The sequence below is a fragment of the Protomyctophum bolini genome (assembly GCF_963924005.1).
Source record: "Protomyctophum bolini genome assembly, chromosome: 13".
Classification (NCBI taxonomy): Eukaryota; Metazoa; Chordata; class Actinopteri; order Myctophiformes; family Myctophidae; genus Protomyctophum; species Protomyctophum bolini.
In genome coordinates, this window is record NC_137874.1 from 4,334,071 (window position 1) to 4,345,678 (window position 11,608).

Here is an 11,608-nt window from a genome sequence, read left to right on the forward strand (position 1 = left end):
TACTTTATGCATCCGAGTGTGTATTTTATTTTTACTAGCAGACTAAACTGAGCTGCCAGTGCTTCCTCCTTTCTTGCTCTGTCGAGCTCGAGGGGCGCGTTCGGAAATACCGCACCGGAGCGCACTCGCGTAGGCAGAGCAAGAAAGGAGGAAGCACTGGTAGACAGTCTGTGCAGTGTGCACATAACCGAGCCGAGGAAGCCACTGAGCCTGCTGTGACCTGTGAGCCAGACCAGACGCGCCGACCACTTTTAGTTTTGCCAATTTAGCGGATTTGAGGCTGAGAAAAAAATAATAATGATTTTATCTCTGGCGCATATCTGGCGCCTGTCAACATGATTTGTCCCCAATTCACCAGGGGAAAAAAGCTAGATTTCTCGCCAGAAGCTTTTCACTAATTCAGTCGCTAGGGGGGTCTGGAAAGAAGCTAAATATGACGACAAATCCGCTAAGTTGGCAACACTGCATCAGACCATGTCAACTTCAGTCCGCGTCAACCGTCGCCGTAGAGACGGACCCAAACGACAGATGTTTTTCACAGTGAAAAAAATGCGTAGCTGTCCGCGTCAATGCCTGTGTGTCCCCTTTATTTTAATCACAATTCCAAACAACATAGCCTATAAGCCTACCGATGTGATTCTTGTCTTAAGCGTCGGGCAGGCGTTGTGTGGAGTCTGTGGACCTTCGCCAGGTTTTGTTGTTGTTGACTGTCACGGGAAGAAGGCGTTGTCCGACTCTTGTTTCTTAAATTATACATTAGCTTTTAATACATTCTATTCTATTCGCCATTGAAGTATGAGTACGTGTCACGTACATTAACCATGTAGCCCAGCATGTGCGTGAAAATAAACGCATTGATGAATGAAGGAATAAAAAATAAAATAAACCCTTTCTGACGGGATTCGAACTTGTCCTGTTCTCAGCATAAGTTCACCTGTCTGGAGCACAGTCCAGTGTGCCATTCTATCGACGACGTTTATTAACCACAATCACATCATGGAGTATGGAACCAGCCATTAACGCACAAAACCATGGTCACTAGGTTAAGTTCAGACCTCATCAGACACCACAATGGTTTGCAACTAACATAGCTTGTGAAGCACTTTGGTCAACTCCGGTTGTTTTATACGTGCTATATAAATAAAGATTGATTGATTTATTGATTTATTGATTGATTGTTGTTGCAACTCTAGATTCAACCCATTGTAAAATGCTAATCCATATCATACATATATAGTCAGGGAATATTATCAGTATAATCTGGGAATAAATTTCTTACCATAAACTGTCAAACTATGGGGTTTTCATCATTCTGAATCCATTCCAAGCATTAGTTTTGCACGAAAAACACTCCTTGGGCTAAAAACAGCCATAAACACTTACCCAAATGTGCCCAAATGTGCTGACCTCATCACATTTGTAACGACGACTATGGCCTTTTTAAGGCCAATGAGTGTTTTTGTGCAAAACTAATGTTTGGAATGGATTCAGAATCATGATGAAAACCCCCTAGTTTGACAGTTTCTTGGTAAGAAATGTATTCCCAGATTTTATTCATGTCCCCTGACTAATGTGAGTAGTAGCATCCAGGCATATTTCATGGAGTTTTAAATTCAATGGGTTTGTATAGGAAGTTGGCAATGTTTGATAAAATTAATATCAAATATCAGACTGAATCAAGAAACTTTTAAAACTGTCTGGGGTGCTCACAAAAGCCAGCTTAGATTTTAAAATCAACCCAAACATGTTTGAAAGTGAACTATCCCTTTAACATGGAGGGAAAAAATGTAGAGGGGGGGTGACTTAGGTGTGATGCTAATTGGCTTGCTCAATTAACAAACACAATATAAGGTTGTGCAAAACACACACCTCTGTGGGAGTAGGAGACAAGGAAGCAGAATTAAGCATTTAAGATAGTTGAATAAGTGAATATCCTGAGGAAATATGGACCCCAAACTGTACACCAAGATCATGGACTATAAATTACACCAACGCTATCCAGAGCCTGAAGAAGGCAAAATTGTAACCAAGCAAGACAGGTGGAATGCGAAGAAGAGAGACGAAAATTATGTGCTTGAGGGTATGTATTGTTACACTGTCAATCTACATAAGTTGTTTTATAAGATCAGAAATTGTATATTTTTGCCATCACATTTAAGGTTGAATTTTATTTGTACTAGGAGTGCTGAAATATTGGTGCAAACGAAGAAAGAACGCAGAGCCACATTTGGCTAAGGTAAATATATTTGTTACTTTTGGTGCTCAAATACTTTAATTCCCCATGGGTAACAAAAGAGGAATCTAAGTATCTGTCTATCTCATCTCTATGCTATCTAACTATGTAGGTTGTGTTATCGGCTGCGGAGGCATCAGGCTATTTTGATGAATTCCATAATAGTGAGATTGGAGGTCACTGTGGGGCAGAAAAAACGCACAATGCAATTATTCAGCGATATTTCTGGCCTGGAATGGAAAAGGACATCAGAAAATGGGTAAGAGAGAGAGAGAGAGAGAGAGTGTGTGTTAGTGTGTTAGTGTGTTAATGTGCATATCATTTGACTTAAGGTTGCAGAGTGTCCACGTTGCCAACTTAAGAGGAGCAACCTAAAAGGCAAAGTGCAGTACAACCCCATCTCTGTGAGTCTTGTGCAACTGAATATCCCATGCATCTTAATGTGCTAAGATGGGCTACCACCAGCAATTATATACAGATCTCTGTATAATTGCTCTTTTTAAACAAACTTATTTTCAGGTCAAGGAGCCATTTGAATTGGTGGGAATGGACCTGATGTCCCTGACAGAGACGGAGGACGGAAATAAGTATATTTGTGTAATGGTTGATTATTTCACCAAGTGGTCGGAGGCATATGCTCTTAAATCAAAAGATGCTGAAACAGTCACGGCGTGCATCTTGGACTATGTCTACAAGTGGGGGGCACCAATTCGCCTTTTGACTGACCAGGGCTCAGAATTTAGGAACCAGGTACAGTACATACTAGGGATGCACCGAAAGGGAAATTCTTGGCCGAAACCGAATACCGAATATAGGAAACAGTTGGCCGAAAACCGAATACCGAATAGCCGAATACATCTTTGTTGTAAAGCTACCTGATTATGGCAAAAGACATGATTATGGATTTTTATAATCGATTCATCGGGCGATTATTTAAACGATGAATCAGATTATGGCACCTTTTTGCAATTACCTTTAAAAAAATGCTTCACGTTATTGTAGGCATGTTGTAACTAACAATAAAGACAATACAAATGAATACTCCTTCAAAATTAATATTTTACCCAGTTTTTTATACAATTTGATTTGCCATTCCTTGTACTTGTAATGATACTGTTGTCTGTAATGTTGACCGTGTATAGCTGACTGTCTTTCTTTCCATTTCTATCTCTGGGACCCCAATTTATTTTTTATTTCTATTGTAAAATCAATGTAAATTTTGAGAGTCTATTTGGTTCCATTTTTGCACTCTGTTACAGAACCTTAGGGTCCACTTGGTTTACTTTCTAACTATCTAGCTCTAGCTGGAACTCCCACTATGAGAACCACTGTCCTACACACAGTCTGTGTGGGCACGCACACGCGCGCACACACACACACACACACACACACACACACACACACAATGGCACGCTAGCTGATGGGGGGGAAAACGTTCTTATTTAGCAGCCATATTAGCATGTTCTCTAGGCTCTAGTATCACATATTGCCAAAGTTAAACAGCACTGAACAACTGTTCATTGTTAAGCAAAACGTTCACGGACGTTCTGCTTCTGCTTTAGCCCTATGTCCACTTCAATGCGCTGCTGAGATTACAGTACACAGGTCAGGTGGAACAAATTTGAGGAGCTAACGAGCTAGTGCTACACTGCTAGTGTTCGTCCGTCGTAGCCTGCCCTGCCTGCAAGCTCACAGATTCAGACATTGGGGAGCATTTTTGGTCATACGACAAAAGAATAGACAGTGGCGGTGCTCACAAATACCATGTTTTGGGACCTGTTTTGGGCATTTTGCAACCTGTTGATGAGCTCGCAGTTTTCGCGGAGCGCATCGCAGCCACAGAGACGCTCCGTGTGTGTGTGTGTGTGTGTGTGTGTGTGTGTGTGGGAGACTGAAGTTGGGGAGAGAGAGAGGGGTAGATGCGGAGCGCTCTGGTTACGTTCAAGACAATCGCGTGTTGTGTTTATAGCGACCCAGTGTTTTGACTATTCGGTGATATATTTTCGGCCTATTTGAGCCGAAACCGAATAGGCCGAAAATACATTTTTTGCCATTTTCGGCCGAATATTTTCAGTGGCCGAATTTTCGGTGCATCCCTAGTACATACAGTATATACAATACATTACAAATTATACTTTTTTATTTTATTTTATTAGTAGTAGCTGTGTATAGTCGGGGCTGGGACTCAATCATTCCATTGAGCAGAATTATGATACTTCTTTGAGACTTTGATGCAATGTAGCACTTTGCTATTTGTGTCAAATTCCATTAGAAATCTAATTTATTATGAATGCAAAATGTAATTTAAGGTGAATAAGAGGCTCTGTGAAAAGCTTCACATCCAGCGCAGCTTCTCCGCGCCATACCACCCACAAACTAATGGCCAGGTGGAGAAAATGAATAGTACCATCCAGAGGTAAGTTAATTGCATCTCTGTCCAGAGTCCAGACACACCTACACAACTCATGTTGTAGACTGTAGACTGCTGTAGACTACATTGAATGCATCTGAATGTCTGCTATTATGTTATGTATTGTGAACATTTTCAGGTCTCTCAGAGCACTCTGTGCTGAAACACCCAAAACGTGGGATAAACATCTCCAGGCCACAATGTTTGCTGTGCGCACGAAAAAGCACTTCACCACCTTGCACTCGCCATACTACATGATGTTTGGGAGAGAGGCGAGGTACCCCTCGGAGGTTCTGGTGGACTATGATGTAAGTGGCTCCTTTTGTTAGCACCAAGTCACGTTCAAACCCTGTTATACATTTGCTATTTTTTTATTTTTCTGTACTTTAGGTGACACCAGAAAGAATGGAGGAGTTGGTGATGCAGGAGGAGGTCTTTGAGGGGCTGAAAAAGCAACCCGCTATATATGAGGCTGTGCGGGGCAATGTCAAAAAACAACAGGACAAGGTCAGGAAGAGGAAGCTGGAGCAGGGCTGGGATGACGACTTTGCAGTTGGGGATCTGGTCCTGAGAAAAAACATCAGGGAGGAGCAGAGGAAGGGAGGTAAAATGGCCCCAGCAATGCTGGGGCCATACACCATCACCGACATAAAGGACAAAACGGTGTACTTGGTTGGGAACAAACATGAGAAGCTTATTGCTAATTTGGACCAGCTTTCGCGCTACGTAGAGCCAGAGGAGAGGATTCCAGCAAAGCTTCTAAAGCCAGCTGGAACCTTTCCTCTGGCTCACCCCCCTTCACCACCGCTTTGTCCTTTATCTCACCCTCCTGGTCCTCCCCCTCCCCAACTGCAGTCACCCAGTCCCTGTTCCAGCCCTCTTCCTGACCTGGGCCCCGCACAGCCTTCATTCAGCCCCTCTGGGCCTCCACCTGCCCTCCACAACCCACCATCTGCAGGCATCTCAAACTCGCCACCTGCCAGATCAGGAGAGGATCATAAAGATGGTAAATACCTTCAATAATGTGACATCCAGAATAATAATACCATTTACAATTTTGAATGACTGAAATGTTCTGATTTTGCAGTTCTCCATGCTGTATGGAGAGGGCAAAAAGGCCAAATTATATGGTCCAAGGTCAACCAATTCAAGGTATTGACAATGGACATTCAGAGCCTTGCCCCAGGAACAATGGTCCACTGCGAAGTAAGTGTCTTGTTTTGTGAGCAAGTGTTGATATGCAAGTGTTTTTTAATTGTAACTTATTGTGTGTGTGTGTGTGTGTGTGTGTGTGTGTGTGTGTAGATAATAAATGCATACCTGGCATTGGTGGCCCAAAAGGGCCATAAAAATCATCCCTGTGTCTGAGATGACCCTTATATGGGAATTAAAATCCAGGGGCGTTAAAAAAGTAAGGATAACGTTTGCTTTTAAAAGTGTTACAGTGTTACAATCACACCATGTTCACAAATTAAATTATCAATTGCAGATTGATCCCCTGGCATGGGATATGATAATGGGGGCAGTGTGCCAAGACGGCCACTACACACTTGTAGTAAGTGAACTTTAATGAATGCAAGTTATGCAGCTATATTTACAACTAATATTTTGAAGTATTAATGTATCCTATCTACTGAAGGTCATGTATCCCAGGGATAACCGAGCAATTTTTGTGGATCCAATGATGGCTACACCACAGAAGGTGAAGAGTTGTGAAAATGCAACAAGGCAAGTAAATCCAACATTTATTGTGCTTCATTGTAAATATGTTCAATGGTTTCTGACGTGCACGTAACAAACAGTTTTGTTTATTCTTCAGAGCTTATATGCGAAGGATGAGAGGCGGTGGCACCATTTCACGGTGGCAGTGTGAGACCGTCTCTCATCCTCGCCAAAGGGATGCCACTTCATGTGGGGTGCTTGTATGCAAAGTAAGTAAAGTAATTATATAGACTATAATTTATATCCTATAGTAACAATTAATTTCATACATTCTAAAAGAACACAACTAACACTAACCTGTATTTTAAGATTGCAGAGCAGCTGGTCATGGGTCATGGGTATATCGAGTCCGACATAAATACCACAAGGGCCAACATTGGCATTAAGCTAATGGAGGACTCTGGTAGGCTTCATATACATATTTGATTATTAGCCTCACCAAAAGCAAAACATTTGACTTCACTTAACTGAATAATATATTTTCATAGATGACCTGGCAAAACTCTGCCGCTTTTGTGGGGAGATAACCACAGTGAAGGCAGGAAAGTCAGCTGCTGTGGATGACTGGGTAGGAAACATTTAAAGTTCTTTACATGGAGAGCACATTCTTTCTTTAATTTGATTGATTGAGGTATTCGTTAACAGTTTGCAGAATTACAGTACATTTCAAGCACAACTCAATACAAAAACCTAACTGTGAGTGAACTTTAACTAAATACATGAATAACAATGTATTCATGTTCTTTCAGATTCAATGCTCCTCTTGTAGCTTGTGGTACCACCAAATATGCGTAGGCATTACAAATGAGGATGAGGAGTATTTGTGTCCAGCCTGCAATCCCTAAACACTGCCCTCGTTGGCCATCCATCCATCCATCCATCTTTTTTTTTCTTTTCTTTTTTTTTGGAACACAAATAACGTGTTCCTTCCACGCGCTACGTCCAACCAGGGAAACTCCCCCCTGTCAGGTGTAAAGGAGCAACTTGGACACTCAGGCATGAAGGAAGCATGAGTCCAAGTCCGTTGCTCTCCCCTTGTCCCCCATATATGGGGACTAGGTTGGTCTCCCCTTGTCCCCCATATATTGGGACTAGGTTGGCGGAGGGTGTGTAGAGCCCAGGATCACATTAGATGATTCACACAGGGGTGAAAAATGGGTTACAAAATCGTGGGATAAAAAATATATATAAAAAAAAGAACACACATGCATTGAAGGATGAGCTAAGCTTAGGCCTTTTTTTTTGTTTGTTTAAAAACACTGCTCACTCCTCATGCATTGAAGGATGAGCTCAGCTTGGGCCTTATGTTTTTTGTTTAAAAAAGTAATAAAAACACTGCTCACTCCTCATGCATTGAAGGATGAGCTCAGCTTGAGCCTTATGTTTTTTGTTTAAAAAGTAATAAAAGCACTGCTCACTCCTCATGGATTGAAGGATGAGCTCAGCTTGGGCCTTTTGGGCCTTATTTTTATTTAATTTTCCAACACCGCTCACTCCTCATGGATTGAAGGATTAGCTCAGCTTGGGCCTTATGTTTTTTGTTTCAAAAGTAATAAAAGCACTGCTCACTCCTCATGGATTGAAGGATGAGCTCAGCTTGGGCCTTTTGGGCCTTATTTTTATTTAATTTTCCAACACTGCTCACTCCTCATGGATTGAAGGATTAGCTCAGTTTGGGCCTTATGTTTTTTGTTTAAAAAGTAATAAAAACACTGCTCACTCCTCGTGCATTGAAGGATGAGTTCAGTTTGGGGCTCTCTCCAGGTTGGCAGAGGGTGAGTAGCTCCCAGGATTACATTTTAAGAAATTGGCACTGGGTGTAAAATGTGTTACAAAATCGTGGGAGAAAAGAAAATATGACCTGTCTTGTTGCTTTTGGCCTAGTCTGGATGACCAATTCAATTGAGATGGAATGCTATTTAGATACTAGGTTCATTATGTATATACTATCCTATAGTTTCAATGTGTAAATTATTTTTAATCCTGGTTTACTGAGGCAACATTTGTCTCTCTGCATTTGATGCATGTTTACCTTGCTTATTGAAACTTGTTAGTCACTCTGGATAAGTTAAAGCTGCTAAATGCCTAAATGATAAGTTCAACCCTAACATCTATTATGGTGAATTTCTACACTGCCAACCAATGTCACCTGCTCCGTCAACATGGAAAGGTTACAAACTGATACAGAGGAGCTGCAACCACTGTCCTGATGTGATCAGGAGCAATAATCTGACATTAGACACATGTGTGCCCTTTTGTGGTCATTTTTGTTCCACACTAGAACAGTGGGCAAGGCAAGAATGTTACTCTTGTGTACTACTATGTATGGGATGTGCCAAATAAAATAACTTGACTTTTAAATCATGTGGTTGGCTGATTTACTTGGCCTCTTTAGTGATCTTTGTTGTCTATGAGGTCATGTTATAAACACACTGTCTACCCTATAATGCTTCAATTATTTACAATTTCTAAGTAGCCTGTAAAACATAATGACTCTAAGGTGAATTTAGGTGATGATGGTGAGAGATGTTTTTAGAAACAAATTGGTCAGGAAGAGCTATGCTGCAAACCATTGTGGTGACTGAGGTCTGAACTTAACCTAGTGACCATGAAGGTTTTGTGCGTTAATGGCTGGTTCCATACTCCATGATGTGATTGTGGTTAACAAACGTCGTCGATAGAATGGCACACTGGACTGTGCTCCAGACAGGTGAACTTATGCTGAGAACAGGACAAGTTCGAATCCCGTCAGAAAGGGTTTATTTTATTTTTTATTCCTTCATTCATCAATGCGTTTATTTTCACGCACATGCTGGGCTACATGGTTAATGTACGTGACACGTACTCATACTTCAATGGCGAATAGAATAGAATGTATTAAAAGCTAATGTATAATTTAAGAAACAAGAGTCGGACAACGCCTTCTTCCCGTGACAGTCAACAACAACAAAACCTGGCGAAGGTCCACAGACTCCACACAACGCCTGCCCGACGCTTAAGACAAGAATCACATCGGTAGGCTTATAGGCTATGTTGTTTGGAATTGTGATTAAAATAAAGGGGACACACAGGCATTGACGCGGACAGCTACGCATTTTTTTCACTGTGAAAAACATCTGTCGTTTGGGTCCGTCTCTACGGCGACGGTTGACGCGGACTGAAGTTGACATGGTCTGATGACAAACTAGAACACCGGGCGTCGCTTAACGGGGGAGGATCATGAAGAAGCGACGCCGCAAGGGCCGTCGGAGCCCCCCCTTGGGGGGCCGCCTTAACCGACCGCAATAGGCGAAAAATCAACTCAGAGTCTGCAACGGAACGGGCTGGCGGGGCTGCGATATTAAACATTTTTCAGGGAGAACTCTCGGGCCTCTAGCCGTCGGGGCTCTACGCAGCTGCATAGTTTGCGTATAGCGGCAAAAACCGCCCCTGTTGGTGTAGAATGGTGAATAAATCTGCAGGCAGCGTCAGACAGCGCAATTACATGTGGACATTGTCATCCAGCACAATCATTGGAATTATAAACTGCATGGAACGAAATGGATTTAGATTAGTGCTAAATGTCTGTTTGCAAAAGTAATCATTCTAAAAGCTCAAGCCTGCTTGTGAGATTGTAGATGAGCTATTTCCACATTTATGTTTTTAAAGTATACAGTGTAAAGTATACAGTTTAATGTTGGTGTTTGTTTTGTAGACTGTCGAATAAATCACTGCATGCAGCCAAGAGCCAACATCAAAGAGTGGACATTGTCAACTATAGCCTGTAAGTCCAGTATCATTAAGGCATTTTATGTCAACATCTTATGATGCAATCACACTGGCAGATGCAAAAGATACAAAGCTAGACCATATATTTGCACCTTTGTAGCTAAAGTTGAAACCAGCTCAACTTTTTGTAGCTGTTGTATCTTTTGCGCCTGCTACAAACATTGGCTGTATCTTCATGTCGCTCACTTCCATTAAAAAATGAATAGTAGACTAGACTATCTTTGCATCTGTCCGTGTGACTGTGATCGCAACATTAGGTATTTAACTATTTATGGACTAAAGTCCTGTATAAAAATGTATGTTGCTTTGTCTGATCATGTGCATGTCTGCATATTTGTCTGTAGGCATCAATGTCTGGCTCCTTCTCTTGTTTGATTCTCCTTCCCTGCTGCTGCCAACAAAGCCTTGTCACTGCTTGACCTGGGTTCCAGGAGGTAACAACCGTAAAAAACACACACAATGTATTCATAATTTCATATATACATCGTTGCTGTTGGGCAGAAACCTCATATCTCCATATTTCAACGTTTGATGTTTTGTCACCAATACTACAGTGTCTGCACAAAAGTAGCAATAAATAGCCGATCTACAAGCTTGTCTCATTGTGATGCGTTGTGTGCATGCTTGTAAATCTGCCATTTCAGCTTTTTGGGGGTTTTAAACTATTAGTCTTTCTGTGGCATTTATAAATATTGAATCAATGAAAAGTATTGACAAGAGCTAAGGATTGAACAGTGCCTTATGGGAAATTAACAGGGTTTCATTATTGTGTATTTAGTCTTATTTTCTACTGTCCATGTCTTCCAGCTCCACCTCAACTCTGCAATTCAACAGTCTGGACAAACCAGTGACTGGATACCTTACTGGTATGACACTGTTTAATAATTGTTTTAGAACCTTTCTATACAGTTATTCAACTATATTCCTGAAACATTGTGTTGCAGATATTATTAATTTACCCCTGCGTTGTCTGCTTGCTTATATGAACACAGCTGCTTCAATAATTCTTCCCTGTGTTTGATCCTTGAGGAGGATAATTAAAATGTTGAATCATTGAGATTTTACAGTTGGGAGTAGATGTAGTTTATCAGTGATATGGATTTGAGTGGTGCCTGACAGCTCCAACTAACTGCTATGTCCGTATGTATGTCCTGATGAGTACGAATTGGGGTTGATTGGGCTGATTCAGGTCACACACACAGAAGCCAGAGTACAGTGTACAGTACGAGTTATACTGTAGAGTATGAGTAGTACAGTACGATGCATATAGGTGCATCCCTCAGTTCACACAGGTGTGATTTTTATAGATTAGTTGTTATGACAAATATTAGTCAAACTCATTTTTGAAAGAAACATTACATCAGTCTGTTGGTTCCCTGTTAACACCTAGTGTATCTCTTCTTTGTTTTACAGATTATGGAATGGCGATGTAAACACTGCTCTTTCGTGGCTTCAACAAAAGGGACACTGCTGAA